The sequence below is a fragment of the Panthera pardus genome, unplaced genomic scaffold (assembly GCF_024362965.1).
Source record: "Panthera pardus isolate Hobbes unplaced genomic scaffold, ASM2436296v1 HiC_scaffold_16, whole genome shotgun sequence".
Lineage (NCBI taxonomy): Eukaryota > Metazoa > Chordata > Mammalia > Carnivora > Felidae > Panthera > Panthera pardus.
In genome coordinates this window covers 141,446,494-141,468,665 of record NW_026526721.1, presented here as the reverse complement: position 1 = coordinate 141,468,665, position 22,172 = coordinate 141,446,494, and the positions used below count along the sequence as shown (strand labels likewise).

At 41.6% G+C, this 22,172-nt stretch overlaps 1 long non-coding RNA gene across 1 annotated transcript in view; it reads right to left on the bottom strand.

Moving 5' to 3' along the window:
• LOC109251385 (uncharacterized) overlaps positions 1–22,172 on the bottom strand; it is a 254,942-nt gene that overhangs the window by 20,656 nt on the left and 212,114 nt on the right. Inside the window, exons 3-4 of the long non-coding RNA XR_002073499.2 lie at positions 11,327–11,458; positions 8,541–8,739 (exon numbers count right to left, since the gene is read on the bottom strand). This is a non-coding gene — a long non-coding RNA (uncharacterized LOC109251385). The remainder of the gene's footprint in view (positions 1–8,540; positions 8,740–11,326; positions 11,459–22,172) is intronic.

The window sequence follows — 22,172 nt, the reverse complement described above, 5'->3', positions numbered from 1 at the left end:
AACAAGTTATGCAAGGTAGAATATACCCATTTTGCATGTGTGAAGATTCACATTGAATTTAGCATTCCCAAACCGAGGATATAGATTGTTGATCAGGTTCCTACTTTATACTTTAAGTAAATTTTCTCATCTCATCATAATCAAACTCCTCCTAAATGCAGGGAGAGGCCTTGATTTCCAGGTTAAGAGCCGTCTTCTCTTCTTGGCAAAGTATGACTCTCTCTCTTTTTAATTTTATTTCAGAGAGAGAGAGTGCAAGTGGGGAAGACAGTGGCGGGGGTGGGGGAGGGAAAGAGGGAGAGAGAGAAAGAGAGAGAGAGAGAGAGGGAGAGAGAATCCCAAGCAGGCTCCACACTCAGCATGGAGACCGATGCAGGGCTCAATCCCACAACACTGGGATCATGACCTGAGCCAAAGTGAAGAGTTGAATACTCAACTGACTCAGCCACCCAGGTGCCCCTTGGCAAAATCTCTTTATCCTTGGTGAGAGGTTCTTAATGAGCTAACTTACATGTTTAGAACTCTTGGGAAAAGAGGAAAAGAACATTTAAAGGTTAGAAGGCAATTCTTTGGCCTGAAATGACACAGATGGTAACTCCAATACACAAGAAGAAATGAAGAACTGGAAACGTAGGTAAATATGGAATGTTTTAAATGCATATTTTTTCACATTTCTTCCCTTAACTTCTTTAAAAGACATAAGGTTATATGAAGCAATAAATGTAACACTGTATTGTTAGATTGATAACCATAGATGTAATAAATGTAACAATAATAGCAGAAAGAAGGGGAAAGAATAGAGCCACATTGCAGTGAAGTTTCTGTATTTTACCAAAATTAAGTTAAAAAATAAAACTAAAAGTTAGTTCTTTGAAAAGTTCAATAAAATTGACAGATCCTAACTAGACTAACCAATAAAAAGTGGGTGGATAGAGGACATCAGCTACCACCTTCAGGTCAGAGAAGAAATCATAAGGTAAATTCAAAACATTTTCTATTGAATGAAAATAAAAACACAGTACACCAAAATTTCTGGCACGAAGCTAAAGCAGTACTTACAGAGAGATTTACAGCTTTAAAGGCATATATCAGAAAAGAAGAAAATTCTCCAATCAATAATCTATGCTTCTACTTTTTTTTAAAATTTTTTTTTAACATTTATTTATTTTTGAGACAGAGAGAGACAGAGCATGAGCAGGGGAGGGGCAGAGAGAGAGGGAGACACAGAATCCGAAACAGGCTCCAGGCTCTGAGCTGTCAGCCCAGAGCCCAACACGGGGCTTGAACTCATGGACCACGAGATCATGACCTGAGCCAAAGTCGGATGCCCAACCCACTGAGCCACCCAGGCGCCCCTCTATGCTTCTACTTTAAGAGCCTAGTTAAAGAAGAGCAAACTAAACCTGACGTAAACAGAAGAAACAAAATAATAAAGGTTAGAACAGAAGTCAATAAAATAGAAAACAAAACCAAGAGGAAAAAGGCAATCTTGATCTTTCAAAAGATCAACAAGATTGACAAATCTTTAATTGAACTGAGGGAAAAAAGAGTGAAAATACAAGTTACCCAATTTAGGAATGAAGGAAGAAACATCACTACCAATGCTACAGAAACTGAAAAGATTTATGAAGAAAATTATAAACAGTTATGCCAAAAAATAAAACAAATGAGATGAAACGGACAACTTCCTAGAAAATAATGAGCAACATGTTTAAACAGATATTACACAAAAGATAAACAAGTGGCCAATGCACATACGAAGGAAGATATGTTTAGTTTCATTGGTCATTTTGGGAAATACAAATTAGTTAAAATACAAATTACTACAAACACAATTAAAGTCACAATGAGATAGAACACCTACTAGAATGGCTCTAATCAGAAAGACAGTCCAAAGTGTAGGCAAAGATGTGGAGAAATTGGAACCCTTATTTACTGCTAGTGGGAAGGTAAAATGATACAGCCGCTTTACAAAACATTTTGGCAGTTTCTTATGAAGTTAAATATAAACTTACCATATGATCCAGCAATTTCACTTTTTGGAACCCATCCAAGAGCAATGAAAACATATGTCCACACAGATATTTGTAAATGAATGTTTTGTTTATAGCAGGATTACTCAAAATAGCCAAAACTGGAAACTATCCAAGTGTTCACCAAATGATGAGTAAAGAAAAGTGGCACATCCATACAATGGAATACTGTTCAGCAATAAAAAAGGCACAAAGTACCGATACATGCTACAGCTTAGATGAATCCCTAAATATTATAATAACTAAAAGAAGCCTGATCCAAAAGAATGCATATTCTTTGATTTCATTTATATGAAATATCCAGAAAAGGTAAATTTGAAGAGAAATCATTAACATGCTTTCTTAGGTCAGGTGCGGAATAGAGGATTTTCTGAAAATGGTCAGAAGACATCGTGAAGTACTGAAAATGTTCCAGAACTAGACTGTGTTCATATCATAGCAAATTTACACACACACACACACACACACACACACACACACACACACAACATACTGAATTGCACATTTACAATAGGGAAAATTGTATAGCATGTAAATTCTCTCTCAATAAAGCTATATTTGTTTTAATGGCTAATAAATAATATGTAAAAGGAACACAAATGGCTCTGTTTGGATGAAAATGCCTGATTTCTTTATAAAGAATTATATATCAAAAGCATAATGAGATACAGTTTTTACAACTCAGGTTACTAAGATTAAAAAGTTTACAACACACCCAACTGATAATGATATGGAGAATAGGCAGTCTTATTTATGGCTGGGAGGAATATTAATTTGGTATATCCTCTATGGAGAGCAATTTTGCTTTATCTATCAAAATTGAAAATTGCATGTTCCTTGACTCAGTAATTACGTTCCTACTCCCACTGATGCCAAGTGATGATGTACATTATATTTGGTACAAGCAAGAGATTGCAAACAATCCAAAAGTCCATCAATAGAAGACTAAGATAAATTGTAATAGAACCAATGAGTGGAATCTAATGCAGCTGTAGAAATAAACAGCTCTATTTGACCTATTAGGAAATGATCTGTACTCTTAGTGCTAAAAAGTAAAAGCAGAACGATGTGTAAACTGTATGTTACCATTGTGAGTATGAACAAATATAGGAATACATAGTAAAAACATTAAAGATATGTTCTGTGCTTGCTTGCTTTCTGGGAATAGAGGTGAGTTCCTTAAAAAATACGGAAATGACAGAGGTTTATTTTCTCTGTCTACTTTTTTATACTTTTTCAGTTTTGATCATGTGCAAAATTCAAAAACAATACCATGTAAAGTATCTTTAAAAGAGGGCTTTGAAGCTGTAATCATCAAAACAGTATGGTATTGGCACAAAAACAGATACATAGACCAATGGAATAAAACTGAGAACCCAGAATTGGACCCACAAGTGTATGGCCTATTAATCTTTGACAAAGCAGGAAAGAGTATCCAATGAAAAAAAGACAGTCTCTTTAGCGAATGGGAGAACTGGACAGCAGCATGCAGAAGAATGAAATTGGACTACTTTCTTATACCATACACAAAAATAAGCTCAAGATGGATAAAAGACCTAAATGTGAGACAGGTAACCATCAAAACCCTAGAGGAGAAAACAGGCAACAACCTCTCTGACCTCAGCTGTGGCAGCTTCTTACTCGGCATGTCTCTGAAGGCAAGGGAAATGAAAGCAAAAATGAACTACTGGGACCTCATCAAGATAAAAAGCTTCAGCACTGCAAAGGAAACAATCAACAAAACTAAATGCCTTTAGTTTCAAGCCAATGGAATGGGAGAAGATATTTGCAAATGACATATCAGACAAAGGGTTAGTATCCAAAATCTATAAAGAACTTCTCAAACTCAACACCCAAAAAATAGACAATCCAGTGAAGAAATGGGCAGAAGACATGAACAGATACTTTTCCGAAGAAGACATCCAGATGGCCAACAGACACATGAAAAGGTGCTCAACATCACTCATCATCAGGGAAATAGAAATCAAAACCACACTGAGATACTACCTCATACTGGTCAGAGTGGCTAAAATTAATAACTCGGAAAACAACAGATGTTGGCAAGGATGTGGAGAAACGGGAACCCTCTTGCACTGCTGTTGGGAATGCAAACTAATGCAGCCAGTCTGGAAAACCGTGTGGAGGTTCCTCAAAAAAATTAAAAATAGAACTATCCTAGAACCCAGCAATAGCACTACTAGGAATTTATCCAAAGGATACAGGAGTGCTGATTCATAGGGGCACATGTACCCCAATGTTTATAGCAATACTATCAACAATAGCCAAATTATGGAAAGAGCCCAAATGTCCATCAACTGATGAATGGATAAAGAAAATGTGGTTTATATATACAATGGAATACTACTAGGCAATGAGAAAGAATGAAATGCTGCCATTTGCAACAATGTGGATGGAACTGGAGGGTATTATGCTAAGTAAAAGTCAGTCAGAGAAAGACAGATATCATGTTTTCACTCATATGTGGAATTTGAGAAACTTAATAGAAGACCACGGGGGAAGGGAAGGGGAAAAAGTAGTTTCAAACAGAGAGAGAGGAAAGCCATAAGAGACTTTTAAATACAGAGAACAAACTGAGGGTTGATGGGCAGGGGAGGAGGGGAAAATGGGTGATGGGCATTGAGGAGGGCACTTGTTGGGATGACGCTGGGTGTTGTATGTAAGCAATGAAATCATGGGAATCCACTCCCGAAGCCAAGAACACACTGTATACACTGTATGTTAGCTAACTTGACAATAAATTATATTAAAAAAAAAAAGGGGGCTTTGAATAAGTGTAAGAGGGATATGGAGAGAGAGTACAGGGCTCATATTAAATGAAATGATCTTTCCATCTGATTATAAATATGAAACATTGAGACATTCATTAATATAATGGTTACAAATTCTTATTTGTCCCTAAAGCAATAACTACAAATTTGACTTTAAAATGCTTATATTTGGGAGAAATTTCTATTTAATTGGAGGAATGTTAGTTAATTTGAAGTTGATTTTTTGCATAGTATAAACTGGTTTTAAAAAATTAAGCATGGCATTTTAAAGTAAATTTCCTTTTAAATTAAGGATTTATTCCTATAATTTTTAATGATTTTTAAAAAAATCAGCCACTCAGAGTATTATTTGAAAATGCTGGAAGTTTAGACAATAATTACACTAAAGACTAAAAAATGAGTCTTTGACACAAGCTTTGAGAGCAGAAATAAACGATTAATGGTAATTCAGCATACCTGAAGCAAGGATTTCCCCCTGGATAATCTCATATAGACATATGTTCCTTTTTGAACTTTATTACACATAAATATTTCAAGGTCTCAAGCTTTTTTTGGTTGTCCTTTCTTTCTTGCCCAAAATGTTTCACTTTGCTATCCATGCTGCCCCTTCAATCAACTTTATCTCCTTGTAACTTGAACCTTTCTGATTAGCTTAACAAAACCTCCAACACGGCAATACTAACAAGCTGAAGAATGGCAGAGAAAATAAAATGCCAAAACTCACACAGAGTAGATGGGAAGAAAAGCTGGTATCACCATCTCTCGAAAGGGCCTTTTCTACCGCAGAAGGTCCCCACTGTCTCCTACAGATGGAAGACTAACCATTGACTCTGAGCCTCAAATGTTTTTCTCTTGTAAATACAGCCGAATTCACTTAGAATTTTCTCCCATGCCATTTAGCAAACATTAGTCAAGGGTCTGTATGTCAGAGATAGTGTACTTAGCATTAAAGATGGGAAAACAAATAAGATCCAGTCCCAAAGTGCCAGGAACTGAGAGTCCAATAGGGAACTCAAACATGTACACACATGATTATAATAAACTGCTATTTGGGCAGTAACAGAAATGTGCACACAGTAGAGGGCATGCAAATAAGGTGATTAATTCTGGATGCAGAGGGAAGGTGCATGCATAGGGCTGATGATGTGCGAATAGGTTTTAAAAGATGAGTAGAAATACGTTAGGTGCTCAGTGCAGAAAAGCACTCGCTGGCGGCAAGCAGGAAGCTGTGAAGCAGTATGATGTGTCAAAGGAAATGCCAAATAGTGATGCACTGATGAAAAATAAACATGGTTACAGCGGCAGCCATGGGAATGGGGGCCTAACCCCTCCTAGGTCCACTGAGCTAGCTTCTCTTCACTTACCTATGAAGCTGTGTGTTTCAGAGCCAGGAGAACTTTACAGAACTTGGGGAAATCCAGATGTTATATTTATATTTATAGGTAGCTTATAGGCTATAAATTAATATACCAACATCCCTTGCAGGATCGCCTGCCATGGCAAAGGGTGAAAACAACCTAGATGTTCATAATTTGGGGTCTGATTAAATAAATCATGGCAGCTTCATAAAATCCAGTAGCATGAGGTTATTTTTTTAATTTTTTTAATGTTTATTTTTGAGAGAGGGAGAGAGACAGAGCGTGAGTGGGGGAGGCGCAGAGAGAGAGGGAAACATAGAATCTGAAGCAGGCTCCAGACTCTGAGCTGTTAGCACAGAGCCCGACGCAGGGCCTGAACTCACAGACTGTGAGATCATGACCTGAGCCGAGGTGGGATACCCAACCACCTGAGCCACCTAGGCACCCATGCATGAAGTTATTTTTTAAAATAAGACTGTGTTACATGTATTCAAATGAATCTCACTCCAGTATATAATACTCAGTGGAAAAACAAAAAACAAGGGGCTGATCAGGCATCAAGCAAGGCACTTTTACTTCTTCTGGGTATACACACAATTGTGGTGGTGTTGGAGCCACGGGCAGGGGTCAAGGGGAATGTCAGGCTGGAAGACTGTATGTCTCCTGGAACATGGAGGCTCGGCCCTCCAAATATAAGAGTCTGACATCAGGGAATCAAGTGGTTCCATTTAACAAAAGCCTGATGCTAAAGGAGGGCAAAATGAATAGTGTGGACGTTTTTATAGATGCTGTAAGATTCTGCTGTACTGTGGATGTAGACTGTGTTACAATTATTCCTGTCTTGGCTAGTGTCGTTTTGAATTTTGTGCTAGCAAAACATCCTAAAATTTGGTATCTGTCATGTACCAAAAAGCTTGAGTCCACTGGGTAAAATCATCATCCTAGCTTTCAACACTAACACTTTTAGACATTTGACCTATTCTAAATTAATCCTGAATCTAACTGTACATATCCATGGAAATAAGCTGAATTTAAGGAGGAAAAAAAATGTCTTATGGGCACAAGGGCAGGACCTGACTACATAATACCCAGAAGTAATTTGCAAGTGCACCAAGTTAATGTCCAGAGCTCTGTAGTCTGCTGTGAAGGAACCAAGAAAAGAAATATACTGTGCCCATCTCACTATACGCCATTTCATAAAACACAGCTGTAAATGCTATAAAGAGTTATGGGCCAAAACGGCATGGTCAGTTCCACCTATGCACTTTGAAGTTGGAGAGCTGGGCTCTGTAGATGTGTCGAGGAGAGGCGGTAATGGAGGACACGGCCTCTGCCTTGGCCTGACGAGGCTCTTCCCAGGCCCGTTGGGATGCCAGCTGCATCTGCCTGCTCTTCAGCAGGAAGCCACAGGTGAAGTTCCTCGTTCTATAGACATCCTAGGTGCTAATGACCTCACTCTTTCTGATTAGTGACTTTCATTTCCAAGTTTCAGGGGCCATATGGAATTTTTCCTGCTTTAACTCCTTTAAATAACAGTTCCTGCCTGAGGCGCCTGGGTGGCTCAGTCAGTTGAGCATCCAACTTCGGCTCAGGTCATGATCTCGCAGTTCATGAGTTTGAAGGTCATGATCTTGGGTTCGCGAGTTCAAGCCCCACGTCAGGCTCTGTGCTGACAGCTGGAACCTGGAGCTGCTTCAGATTCTGTGTCTCCCTCTCTCTCTGCCCCTCCCCTGCATGCACTCTGTCTTCCAAAAGTAAATAAACATCAAAAAAGAAAAAACAGTTCCTGCCCTAGTGGACTCCAGCATCCAGAAGGAGCCTAACACCACTCATTTGTCTATTTGTACCTCCCTCCTTCTAACAGATTCCTCATTCTCATTATATAGTCCTCAGTTCACTCTCTGAACCAATTTCTGTTCAAGTCTTAGCTTGAAGATTCAACTGGCCGCCTCGCAGAAGTCCATTTCTTATCTCTTCTGAGGTTAGGTGTGATCTAAACTAGGAAATGTCAGGGCCTTTGTCTGGGTGACTTTAAGGTCATAGACACTTGAGTCTTCCTGTGTAGATGATCTTTTTTTTTCAATTTTTTTTTTTTTACATTTATTTATTTTTGAGAGACAGAGAGAGAGCACAAGTGGCGGAGGGGCAGAAAGAGAAGGAGACACAGAATCCGAAGCAGGCTCCAGGATCTGAGCTGTCAGCGCAGAGCCCGACGCGGGGCTCAAACCCACAAACTGCGAGATCATGACCTGAGCGGAAGTCAGACACTCAACTGACCGAGCCGCCCAGGCGCCCCTAGATGATCTTTTTATATTTGTTCAACACTGTAGGCCATACAAGGACATGAAATACCATCATACCTTGAGCTTCTCCTTTGCTGTTTAAGCTTTAAACTTGTGATCATCCTCATATCTCAGCCCAAACAGTTTATGAAGACAAACTTCAAACACAAAAGGGGACTTTAGATGACTCCTTCTGATTAACTTCCCTGTAAAGCAGTCTCTGAGACAAACACTAGCCTGTGGGGTGTTTATTACAGAATGCTTTTGGAATCAGCACCTGTGGAAGGGGAAGGAAGGAACAAGATTGGACAATGGGAGAGGCTGGGCTGTGATGCAGTCCCAGCAAAGGGCTCAGTCAATTCAACCTGGTGGGAACTCAGGAACTGGAAGAGCCCCTGAGAGTTGTTCTCACTTGGGGCAAGTGGACAGAGCCTTCACACTCCTGCCCCTGTTAGTCACTGAAGAGGACAGACCGCTGAGGGACTGGGGGAAGAAGTCCTTGATCACCAATGGGAAGGCTGGGCAGCAGTATGGCATCTAAAATGGGACCATTTGGGACCCTTCCCTTTGCCTCATCTATTTCATCTGTTTCCTACCTCTGTTGCTTTGTCTCTTCTGGTTACAGACTTTCACACGTGCCTCTGTACCCTTCATGTCTGGCAAGTCTCTGCCAACCCCTCGCCCACACACATCCTGCCTGTGGCTTCTTGGACCTTGGCACCCTGGCACAGTGGCTTTGCTCACAATCTCAGCTTTGCCATCCTGGGATTCTTTTCCTTTCTTGGGACCTCGGAATACCCCCCTGTTAAAAGGGCAATTAGGTTGTGGGTTTTGTGGATCATCTAATTCAGAGTGTGCAAGGTAAAATACCTCCTCCACTGAGAAAACAATTCTTTCAGTCATTGAAAATAAGTTACTTCTTTCACTAAATTCGGGGGTTAGACAGAGTAAGGAAGGCAGGAAAAGATCCCTTATAGATTTTTAAGGTTCTTGGTACATAGCTCACACCAAGAGACTTACAATTTGGGGGTTCTGAATATCAAATATTCCAAGAGTGAAGCATAATTTTGGGACAATCCTGAAAATCTGAAAGATAAATTAGAGAGGATGATTAACCAAGGAGAGAGAATTTACTCTAAGCCCAGGCAAAGAAAGCCTCCAGAAACATATCTTTTCTTTTGAAAGGTCACCTGCTACTCTCTGTTACTATTTATCCTCAAATTTACTAAGATAGGTTCAATGTTTCAGCAAATATAATCATCTAGGAAAATGATATGGCCAACAGCTAGTGATGCGGCACCCCATGCACTAGTTAGAAAGGGGTAGAAACTTGGTTCTGTTGGATTCAACACGGCATCAGTCTAGAAGTCAGAGATGAACTACTATTATTAAGACTTAATTGTAAATCCAGGAGACAAAGCTACTCATATTAAAATGCAATAAACTGGAGGCATTTTGTGTAATAGGAAACAATTTACAGGCAGCAGTAGCATTGAACTATCAGGGCAAGTCCAAGAACTCATGATCATGGTGATAATCTTAAATCATCCAAAAAAAAAAAAAATCACGATTTTTATTCATGCTGTTTAACAGAGAAAAAAAAAAACAGAATGTTTTGTTTTCAATCCCTATTTGGATGGGTTAAAAGAAAAGAAAATTTAAAACAAGAGACAGAGACAACTCTTCAAGGACAACTGGAAAACTGAATTTGGGGTACAGGCTAGGTGAAATATCCTGGGGTGTGAGCCAAAATGTGTGCCAGTTACTAGATGGACAAAGGTCTACTGCTCCCAAAGGAGATTCACTCTGAAGCCAGAAAGGCTGTGGCATCCAGTCCTGCTGCAGGTAAACTGAAAGAGAGCTCACATGTGACTGCCCGGTCCTTGAGCTCTATTCAGAAACGCCCTCTTGCAGTAACACAGGAGTGTCCAGACAGCCCCCAAGTTGACCAGGCACTGACAAAGAAGATGAGAACCATGGACGGTCGTGCACTTACTGGACAGGTATCAGTAGCCACATCTAGATCATGAAGCAGGCTTCTCAAACTACCTGAAATTTTGGGGGGAAATGGTGTGACCAGGGATGAGAAGGATCCCCCCATTTACAAACCCTATTCTTCATTCTCAAATTTACTCTCCGCTCAGATGCTTTTCCAAGGTCTCCTGGGCCGTTGTGCTACCTCAGGGAAGCTCCCCTTCCCACCTCCAGCAAGGAGAACGGCCCTGGGAAATTAGGGTTACTGTGATTCTGCAAAGGTACTATTTGAATTGCTTTAATCTGCACTGATTTTCCAGCACTAACAAATGCCTCTCCAGAGTATACATCTACACTGGCAACTACAGGCTCCCAAGCCAAAAAAGGTATTGTTCCTCTTATTCACAGGACGACTTTCTATTACCCTTTTGAATCGACACTCTGATTGCAATCCCCACTGCCACAATCACAGTTCAGGCCACTACCGGCTTTTGTTGGAATCAATGCTCAGCCTCCATCCCTGGTGAAAATTCTTTATGGGTTTCCCAATGCCTTCTAAATAAAACCCAAACTCACTTATAGGACACAAGAGGCTTTCCTTTGAGACTGTGTTATAACTGTGCACTTACTTACATGTTGGTTTCACCATTTACTTGTGAATTTCTTTGGAAAAATGGCCATGCCTTTATTCCTTTTAATCTTAATGCCCTAGCTCCTGAAACACTGAGCAGCAGCCTGAATTCGTGCCCACAGAACAACTGGCAGTCAGTCCAAGGTTCTCTGAATCCGTGGGCAAGGTGCTGAGCCTTAGGGTATAACATGGTACATTTTAGCCTCCAGAGAGACAGCAAGTGACAACCTCACTGTAAAATGTCATGGCATTTACCTACCTTACAGGCTTCTTGCAAGGACGTAATGGGATCATGCGTGTAAAGGTCCTAGGTCACTGCTGGCACATGGTATTTATTCTGTCACTGTATATATAGTCCATTTGTTTCCTTCTCTTGGCCTCAGTTTGTAATCTGTAAAATTAAAAAATTAAACTAGGTGATTTCTAATGTCCCTTCTATCTCATAATGAGAGATTTTAGCACACGATTATCAGTACTTGATAGGGAAAAGAATGAAAATCAGTCAAGATAGAGAAAAGTTGGACAACACAAAAAGTTTATATAAATACTGTGAGGTGGTACGTAACCTGAGTGCCATATGCAGAATCCCACACCCAACGCCTGCAGAGAATACATTCAAGTGCGTGTGAAAAACATACCAAAACCAACCCTATGTTGGGCTAAAAATAGTATTATACACAGCAACAGAAACTGAAAGAAATATGGCCACATGCAGCAAGATAGATGAGTCCTTTAGACATTAAGCTAATGAAAAAAAAAAAAAAGCCAGAGGGATGCCTGAGTGGCTCAGTTGGTTAAGCATCCTAAGCATCCGACTGGCTCAGGTCATGATCTCACGGTTTGTGAGTTCGAGCCCCGCATCGGGCTCTGTGCTTACAGCTCAAAGCCGGGAGCCTGCTTCGGATTCTGTGTCTCCCTCTCTCTCGGCCCCTCCCCCACTTGCACTCTGTTTCTCCCTCTTTCAAAAATAAACATTAAAAAAAAATTTTTTTAAGCTAGATATTTACATAAAGCTAAAAACAAACAAACAAAACAGGCAAAATAGGTCCAATGGCATCAGAGGTCAGGATCGTGGTTATTGGGAAAAGAGGGCAATGAGGAAGGTTTCTGGGGTTCTATTTCTTGATCTGGATAGTGGTTAAATGGTATGTTCACTTTGCGTTAATTCAAGGGGTACACTGATGATGATGCATCAGCAGAAGTTTATCAATGACACCAAAAAGAAAAAAAAAAAGTGTGGCTAACATGCCCAGCTAGAAAGTGGTGAACCTGAGATTTGAATCAGGTGCACAGGGCCTCACCCTCCTCTGGGTGTCTACAAGGGCCTTTGCGTGAAAAGCAAGCTCTGCTGTTTGTACCTCAGCCCTGGACGTTTTCTGAAAGCTCTTCTCAGCTTCTCAGGCTCTCCTCCACTGCTATAGAAGGCCCCTGTCTCAAGGGGAAAGAAGGCATCAGTTTGGGATTCATGTCCCTATGCCCTCTTTCCATTCAGGATTTTGTCTCTTTATGACTTCTCTGAAAAAGAACGGACTTGGCGACTGCCTGTTCTTTACGGCCAACAAATTATTTTGTCAATATATCATCTAGTCCGAAGGTTCCTGCAACAAGGAATTCTACCATCACAAGAAGTGACACGAAAACTTACTCCATCTTTTCGCCCAGAGTTATTTCATTTCTTTTATACATTATTCAACAAATATTCATTGGACACCCTGTGCAACAGAGGCACAATTCTAGGATAGATGCAGTGTTGAATAACTCTTATGGTATTTGCATCAACAAAATTAAACTAATAATGCGTCTTCTTTGCTAAGATTAGATAATGTACCACACAGCTTAATGTTTGGTAGACAGGAAATGTGAAATATATTTTAGTCATTACTTGTGTGTCTTTTATAACTTAGACATCTTCATCAGTGTCCCCAGCTCAAGAGGAGAAAACTGGACTCCATTTTAATCATCTGCTGTACCTTAGCACAATATAAAAGGAAAGAGAGGAAAGAGGAAGGTATTTTTAATTTGGACCATTTGGAGTACATAAATGGTCAAAGCAATAAGACATCCTAATTCTACTCATAACAAATGATCCAGCCAAAAGCCTGTGAAGACCCTTGTCCCTACCTCCCTGCCACTCTGCAGAAATCACGGAAGGCTGAGCTATGTCTCTGGCTTCATCAGGTACTGTAGGGCCACTTAAAGATGACAAATTGGGAAACCCAGAGGGGTTGTCCCTCCAGAACCTCCGGTTGTGAATTACATAAACATGTTGCTCTACAGGGGCGATTCTCTGACTCGCCTTTATTAGATCACGTCTTTTACTCCCGGGTTACCTCAACCTCTACTGCTTGCACTTTCTTAGCAGCTAGCCTGACCCCAGGGCACCTTTGTTTTATGTTAAAAAATAACTTTGCAAGGCTGGAGTGTGTGGCCATGTAAACTCCAGGATTATCACTGCTAGAATTCAAAAGGGCTTTCCTGGCCTGCCTGCGCGGCCTGCTGTTACATGACGAGAACACAGTGCTGGGCTGGGGCTTCCCTTCTAGAAGCCGCTGCGTGTCCCCATGAGGAAACGTGTCAGAACAGAGGTTTTGCAGGCTAAAAATACACGACCAGATTCCAAAATAGCAGTCAGAAAGCATTCCACAGCAACCTATTTTGTCCACTTGGTTCCCCTAGGAAAAGAACATTCATGCCTGTGATTCGTCCCTCACTGAATTTGGATCAAATTTCTGAGCTCTGAAATATACTACTAGCATAATAAGGTTAAAGAGACACCTTGAGGATTATCTACCAGACATTAGCGAGCAGCTTTCCAAAATTATATACTGCAAGTGCTCTAGACAGAACCGCAAATTTGCATTCGTTTCCTCTATATTTGTAAATGGTCTCTGTTCAACCAACATCCATTACTCAACACATCACGGAGCCAAAAAGACATAATTATGGTCTGCTGCTTCTCCAGAGAAAGATTTCCCTTGAAAGCCAAAACAACAACAAGAAAACACTAAAAAAGGAAGACCGAAAGAGTTCAAATTCTTTTAGATCACATAAAATCTGAGAATATTCCCTGCTGTCATTACAAGTGATACATTGCTGTGCTAAAAATATGTTTGGGATGATGAATGTTACTCGTCATGATCTGATTCAAGAGGACCACGTTCAGGGTGTCCAACACCGCGAGACTATAGAGTCCCGGGGTGGATCTGAGATTCTGGGAGGTTAACTGAGGCAAACAGCCAGAGGACAAGGCCAGTGGGGTCCCCTACTTCTGTAAGCCCTCTGACCCCAAGGACTGGGCCCTGAGCGTGCTGCGTCCCTGACATCTGTGCGATGCTCAGCTCAGGGCCCGTAATGAATGTATTTTGAACAAAGAATTAATGAATGGCAGATATTATAATAGATTATAATATCTAAAGCAGAGTTTATCAGGGCAGGGAACACATCACTGTTTTCACTTACATTATACACAAGAGTGTCTGAATACAATAACACTACCTCTGAGACTGCTGATGCCGGACGTGGGTTTTTATCCCCCACCCCAAGCAGTTCTGTGATACCAGCTGGATGTCCTACAACTGAACTCAATTCTGACACTGTCCTAGAGACAGCATCAAATCCCACAGGTTAAAGTCTTGGTCCTACAGGATTGCCCCGTCCCACTTGAGACGCTAGTTTCAAGTTCAGGCTATCACCTGTGCTTCTGAGCAAAGGACCACAGATCAGAGGTTACCATGACCCTCTCCTCAGGTTTGATTGCTTTGCTAGAGTGGCTCACAGAACTTAGGAAAATAGTTTACTTACAAGATTACTTGTTTGTTATAAAAGGAAAAAACAAAGAAGAGGCAAATGAAGAAATTCATGGGACAAGGTATGTAGGACGGGACATGGGACTTCATGCTTTCTGAGGCGAAACTCTCCCTACATCTCCACATTTGCCAAGGAAGTTCTCCAAACCCAATCTTTGGGGTTTTTATGGAGCCCTCCTTAAGTAGGCAGGCATTGATCAAATCATTGGCCATTGGCGAGTGAACTCAGTCTCCAGCCTCTCTCCTCTCCCTTGAGGTCAGAGATGGGGCTGAAAGTTCCAACCTTCCAAACACATGGATGGTTTCACTAGTAACCAGCCCCCATTCGTAAGTTACCTAAGTAGGGGCTTTCCAAAAGTGGCCTCATTAACATAACAAAGACACCTTGCCTGCTCTTAGCACTTAGGGAATTCTAAGAGCTCTGTGCTGGGAAGTGGGAGGAAGACCAAGTATATATTTCTTATCATAAATCACCATATCATAGTCGCTCTTAACATTTGGCTGGATAACCCTTTGTTGTAGGAGGCTCTCCTGTGTGTTGTAGGATGTTTCGTAGAACCCCCGGACTGTGCCCACCTACACCAATCAGAAATGAAAATCAAAAATGTCTCCAGATATTGTCAAATGTCCCTTAGGGGGCAAACTCACCCTCAGTTGAGAACCGCTGGATATAAAGGAACAGGGTAGAATATCTAGGGAGATCCTCAGACAGGTTTGACAGCATGAACTTTCACAAGGTGGTTAAAGTTTGGGGACAAACTCTTGTCTCCAGAAAAGACTTGAGAAGTATATTAGTATCCTACCTATTAGTTGAAAGTGGCCTAACCCAAAGTGGCTTAAGCAATAAAAGATAACCTATTCAAAGAGTACCTAAAAGTGCAGAGATAGCTAACTTCAGGTATAGCGGGATCTAGGAGCTCAAACACTATCATCAGAACTCTGTTCCTCTCCCTTCTCTCTCTGCCCCTCCGCCTCTCACTCTCTGTCTCTCTCTCTCTCTCTCTCTCTCTCTCTGTCTCTGTCTCCCTCTCAAAAATAAATAAACACTAAAAAAAATTTAAAAATTTTAAAAAAGGGGGGCGCCTGGGTGGCTCAGTCGGTTAAGTGTCCGACTTCAGTTCAGGTCATGATCTCGCAGTCCGTGAGTTTGAGCCCCGCATCAGGCTCTGTGCTGACAGCTCAGAGCCTGGAGCCTGCTTTGGATTCTGTGACTCCTTCTCTTTCTGCCACTCCACCTCTCATGCTCTCTCAAAAATAAATAAACATTTTTTTAAAAAAAAGAAAAAAAAAAAAAAGAACTCCGTTCCTCTCCATTGCTGGACTCCTCTTTCCTGATGGCAAAGTGCTCACCCCTCCAGTTCTACATCTTACCAGCTTAGAAACCAACCCTGATAGGAAGAGAGCTTCTCTTTCTCAATAGTTCTAGAAAGGAAAAAAAAAAAAAAAAAAAGATGCTCCCAGTTGATGCTTTTTGGACCAATTAGGTCACATGTCCATCTGTAACTAATCAGAGTTAGGAAATTTAGGAGTTGTGGAACATGCCAAGTGGTTGGGTCTGAGTCTTATGCCACTCCTAGATCAGGGAGCAAAGAATAGGCCAGTCCCACCCCAAGTACCTGGATTTACCTTGGGAGGCATATGGTTACCGAAAGAAACTCAACATGATGACACCCTAAGGGATTATAGTAGGTACTGGGCAGGTAAAACAGTGTAAGTTAGTGGCCTAAATCTGGAAACACTAAGATACCAAATCAGAAACCAAAGCAAGGGCTCCTGTGCCAGTGTAAATACAGAGCCCCAGTGATGGCCTCAGGGTATGAGCTGCTCAGTTAGGGTACTACTTATAACTATATTTTCTCTGAAACTTTCTTTCCTAGATCTGTGAGTACTTATTAAACATGAAGAGATTTATGCATTCAAATAGCAATATTTAATCTTTCCCCCTGCCTGGCCCTGTTTGTGTACCTTTGCTTTCCTTCTTGCCCTTTCTAAAGATCCCCTCCAGTAAATTCAGACTTGGAACAGCTCCCTCCAGCTGGATGACAGACACTTTCTATTTTGTGCTGCTCACAGATACTGAATTATGGGTCACGGAGTGGGATCGCCTAACTGCCAACACCAGGTTGAGGACAGAGAAGGGAGACTTGTAATATCTTGCCCTGGTAGCATCTGGAGGAGATTTCCTCTTGCCCTAGCTGGTGAGCATTTTACATCCAGAAACAGAATGATGACCTCTGATAACGCGTAGAAATTGTGGTCTCCCTGACACGACCACAGGTGCTGTTTTTGTTTGTTTCAATGCTAATCCCTTTCATAAATCTTACTGAGCATTTCTCTACAGACTATAAAGTCACATCAATCTCAGACGACATGTTATGTGGAATATGAGAAATCCAGCAACTGTCCTTTATAAACTTTTAGCTTTTTAATTTTTTTTTAATGTTTATTTTTGAGAGAGAGAGAGACAGAGCATGAGCAGGGGAGGGGCAGAGAGAGAGGGAAACACAAAATCCAAAGCAGGCTCCAGGCTCTGAGCTGTCAGCATAGAGCCCGATGCTGGGCTTGAATTCACGAACCATGAGATCATGACCTGAGCCAAAGTCAGACACTTAACCGACTGAGCCACCCAGGTGCCCCAAATTTCCCCAAATTTTAATCTCATTATGTGACAACAAGCTGCAGGAATTCACCTGGAAATGTGAGGCGTCTGGGCTGTTCTCATAAATTTAAGGCAGTTATTCATTAAATGGAAGTTCTTTGAGGACAGCAAATTTGTTTGCTGAGGGCATCTGAAGTCTGTGGAGGGACAGGGCTTGTGCTGACAGCAGTCCGGATCAATGGCTGCCCATCGAAGGGTTTGGCCCGCTCTGAAGACTAGAATCTTGGATCCCCAGTGTTGACCAAGATCAGTATCTGTGATAAGACTCGGAAGAGATTCTTTAAATGCATGCATTCCTAAGAGGATAAAAGTAGACTTTTTAATTTATAAGCATAAGGACGGACATTCAGTGGATTCTAAGACGAGCCCAGGCTTCTCCTTTATTAGGGACCTGTTAACAACTCTGAACTTCTACTGTGATAATTGCCTCGTTTGGATTCTTCTATTTTGCAAGTTTGCTAATGCTCTTTGACATATCAAGTAAAGCCTTGTCCTGCTCTCTTCTCTATGAAGGCATTACATGGCAGTGAACTGCAAAGACTTCAGACTTGTAGAGACACACAAACCTAGTTTGGAATCTTTGTTTTTGCCTCTTGCAATTTTGTGACCTGGAGCTCATTTCACATCTATTTTCTTATCTCTGATCTGTGGGCACACCCATTTGATAGCATTGTGCTGAGATTTACTTAAGAGGCACATGTAACGTTTGGCACAAAGTAGGAGTTCATGGTGGCTATTGTATTATTTTAGGGTCTTTGCTTACTATTTGAAAATAATCCTTGGCCTCTGTGTCTGCAAGCACATCACATTCTTTTTCAGGTAATCTTTACAGAGGATTTGTCTCTCTACCACTCGCGGTAAGCTCCTGGCCACCTTTTTTATTTGTTAACTAAGGAAAAAACTGGGGTCTCCCTCCTTGGTCTGTGGCCACGTCCAACAGAGCAGTATCCCCCATGCCCAGGATCGCTCCTAACTTTGGCCAATATAGTGTTGCTGTCTGAGTAACACCTCCACGCATCCCACAAGAAGAGCATGCCAGGGATGTGGCAATCATGCCGTACCTGATACGGTATTGGTCGTGTAATTGTTTAATGTGATGCTAACAATCGTTATATACACATATATTTCAGGGGGTCAAATGCCATTTGCCCACCAAGTGAATAGAATCCACTAGTTAAAGGGATTCTAGTTAAACAATCCCTAGTTAAAGGGACCCAGACAAAGCTATGATTCTTTAGGGGCCTTGTGCATATCTTCATTACGCATGCTTGGAATTTTTAGCATCTGATTACGTAGCTTGGTTTCATGGGTGATCACCCTCATCTTTCATGTGTATATTCAACTCTAAGCTTAGTCCTCAGGGTTTTCTGTTCTGTTACAGACCTCATCTTAGGAAATTTCTAAGCAATCAACTTCTTTAACAAACATATATTGAGCACTCCCTATGGGTAAGACTCTATGCTACGTGCCGAGGATACTTATATAAGTGAACCACTGCTGGAATGCAACACAGAATACACTAGTTTATATAATAAATGCGTGAGCCTCTCATGTCTGATGCTAACACTGCCATACCTAGATAAAGGCAGGGGGCATGTCCAGACAGGCAGGACCTTACGTGCACAAGATTCCCCTCATGGCCAGAGAGCTGGCTGAGCAAATGGGGGAGAATGTGCTAAGGGATTCAGTTGCTAAAGGAGTCAGGAAGGACGATAGCACAGGGGTCAAAGGGTTGATTACATATTTCTTGGTTCATCTAGATCTTAGTTTCAAGGTTGTCACAAATGATTCTTCATACGTGAAAGAGATTTACGACCACTGCATTCATGATCACTACTGGATAATTCTCTGACAGGCACAGGAGACAGAGACTGAGTTCAGAAAATAACCTGACTTTGCCCTTTACCAGCCATTCCTTTCCTACCCTTTGATTTCACACCAGCATTGTCTTTGATATTGTGTTGGTTATTCTTGTTGCTTTTCTTTTTGTTAAGGAGTAAGAATTTGTCTTCTGCTTTCTTGCTTTGAAATGACAACTCCTTGTACTGTATTTAATAAGGGCTAAGTTAAATTAATGCAGGAATTGGGACAAGGAGAATTTTTTTGGAAAGCACATGTTTGGGAATCCTTAGGTAAGCTAAGGATGTAAGAAACCCTGAGACGACCCCAGAGAAAGACATGCTCCTTAAATTGACCACAGTTGAAACTCTACCAGGACTGTTTTTATAAACAGCATAAATCTCACATAACACAATTAAGGGTTCAAAGCTGTTTGTCATTGTATTTGATGGAGACATACAACCTTCTGCTTGTAATCAGAATTTAAGAAGCAGGTACCAACAGGATTTACAGAAAGCAAGACACTATCCTGGACACCAACACAGTCTGTCTCTTTTATATCCAGTCCAGAACGGATATAGATGTGGCATCACTCTGCTTCTGTTCAACTCCAGTGCCCTCTATGTGTTACTCTTGACCCCAAATTTTGTTACACTGTCAACTAAAGTCCAAAAGGTGAGCTTTGAACTGGTCATCATCAAAAATCTTCATTATTTTGGGGGGCACCTGGGTGGCTCAGTTGCTTAAGTGTCTGAGTCTTGATTTTGACCCAGGTCATGATCTCACAGTTTGTGAGAACGAGCCCCACGTCAGGCTCTGTGCTGACAGTGCAGAACCTGCTTGGGATTCTCTTTCTCTTCCTCTCTCTCTGCCCCTCCCCTGCTCACACATTCTCATTCTCTCTCTCTCTCTCTCTCTCTCTCTCTCTCTCTCTCAAAATAAATAAATAAGCATTTAAAAATCTTTATTATTTTTATTATTTTTGTCAGGGTTTTCCCAGAAACAGATTTTGTTTGGGTTCCCTAAGATAAGAACTTGAGTGTGGAAAGCTTATTTAGGAAATGAGGGGAATACCAATAGGAAGGAGGGAAGTGATGGAGGGAGAGAAGGCAACCAATAAAAGTGTTACAGAGCCAGCTACCACAGTGGACAACCTAAGCTTAATCCTCTGGAGACACTATGGGAAATGTTGTAAAATTCACACCAAAGAATTTTCTCACATTAAGTGTTATGGGTTGAATTATGTACCCCAAACAGATATGTTGAAGTTCTAACCCCCAGTGCCTCAGAATGTAAACTTATTTAGAAATAGGGTCATTGTAGATGTGATTAATTCAGTAAAGATGTGTTCATCCTGAATAAAGTAGGCCCTGAATCCAACATGACTGATGTCATTATAAGAAGATGATATGAATTGGGGCACCTAGGTAGCTAAGTCAGCTGAGCATCTGTCTCTGGATTTCAGCTCAGGTCATGATCCCAGGGTCGTGGGATAGAGCCCCAGTGTCAGACTCCATGAGGAGCATGGAGCTTGCTTAAGATTCTCTCTCTCTCTCTGCCCCACTTGCTGTCTCTTTCTCTCAGAAGGAGGAGGAGGAGGAGGAGGAGGAGGAGGAGGAGAAGGAGAGGAGAAGGAGAAGGAGAAGAAGAAGGAGGAGGAGGAGGGGAAGGAGAAGGAGAGGAGAAGGAGAAGAAGAAGGAGAAGAAGAAGGAAAAGAAGAAGGAGGAAGGGGAGGAGGGGAAGGAGAAGGAGAAGGAGAGGAGAAGGAGAAGAAGAAGAAGAAGAAGAAGAAGAAGAAGAAGAAGAAGAAAAAGAAGAAGGAGGAAGGGGAGGAAGGGGAGGAGGGGAAGGAGAAGGAGAAGGAGAAGGAGAAGGAGAAGGAGAAGGAGAAGGAAAAGAAGAAGAAGGAGGAGGAGGAGGAGGAGGAGGAGGAGGAGGAGGAGGAGGAGAAGGAGAAGGAGAAGGAAAAGAAGAAGAAGGAGGAGGAGGAGGAGGAGAAGGAAGAAAGGGAGGAAGGGGGGGAGGAGGAGGAGGAGATGTGAAGCTAAGAGGGAAGAATGTCATGTAAAGATGAAGACAGAGATGGACTCATACAGCTACAAGCCAAGGAACACCAAGGATTAATGGTGACAGCAGAAGCTAGGATAAGGCAAGGAAAGGTTCTACCCAGAGTCTCAGAGAGAGCATGGTCATGGCAACGCCCTGATTTTGGACTTCTAGCCTCCAGAAATGTGAAAGAATAAAATTCTGTTGTTTTAGGGCCAGTTTTCATACTTTGATAGGGAAGTCCTAAGAAATGAATACACTGAAGGACGTGGGATATTTATACACTACCATCAGTCACTGGTTGAGGACTGGTTGAGGACTGCTCAACCAGTGACTGATGGGAGTTCAGCCCACAGCACTTCTTGATCTTCACACACAGGCTGAGCAGCTTTTTGAGGTTCCAGAACAATCCTCAGGCATAGAGATCCAGTTACTGGCAGCTGGAAGTCCACCAAGTCCCCAGGCTAGTGGCAGAAAAAGATAGAGAGATTTGAAGCCTGAGAAGGACTCAATGCATTCTCACTGGTTTGAAGACAGGGGCACTTGCCCCTAGAAATAATGAATGGCCCCCACTGACAGCCAACAAGAAACCGGCCTCTACCAACAACCTGCACGGACTTGGAAGTGGATTCCTACCCCCAAGCTTCCAGATTAATGCCAGTTAGCCTGGACTTTGGCCTTTTGAGACCTATTATGGCCGTCAAGTTCTGATGTGGTTTGTAATACACCATAGATATCTGAAACAAGGACTTTT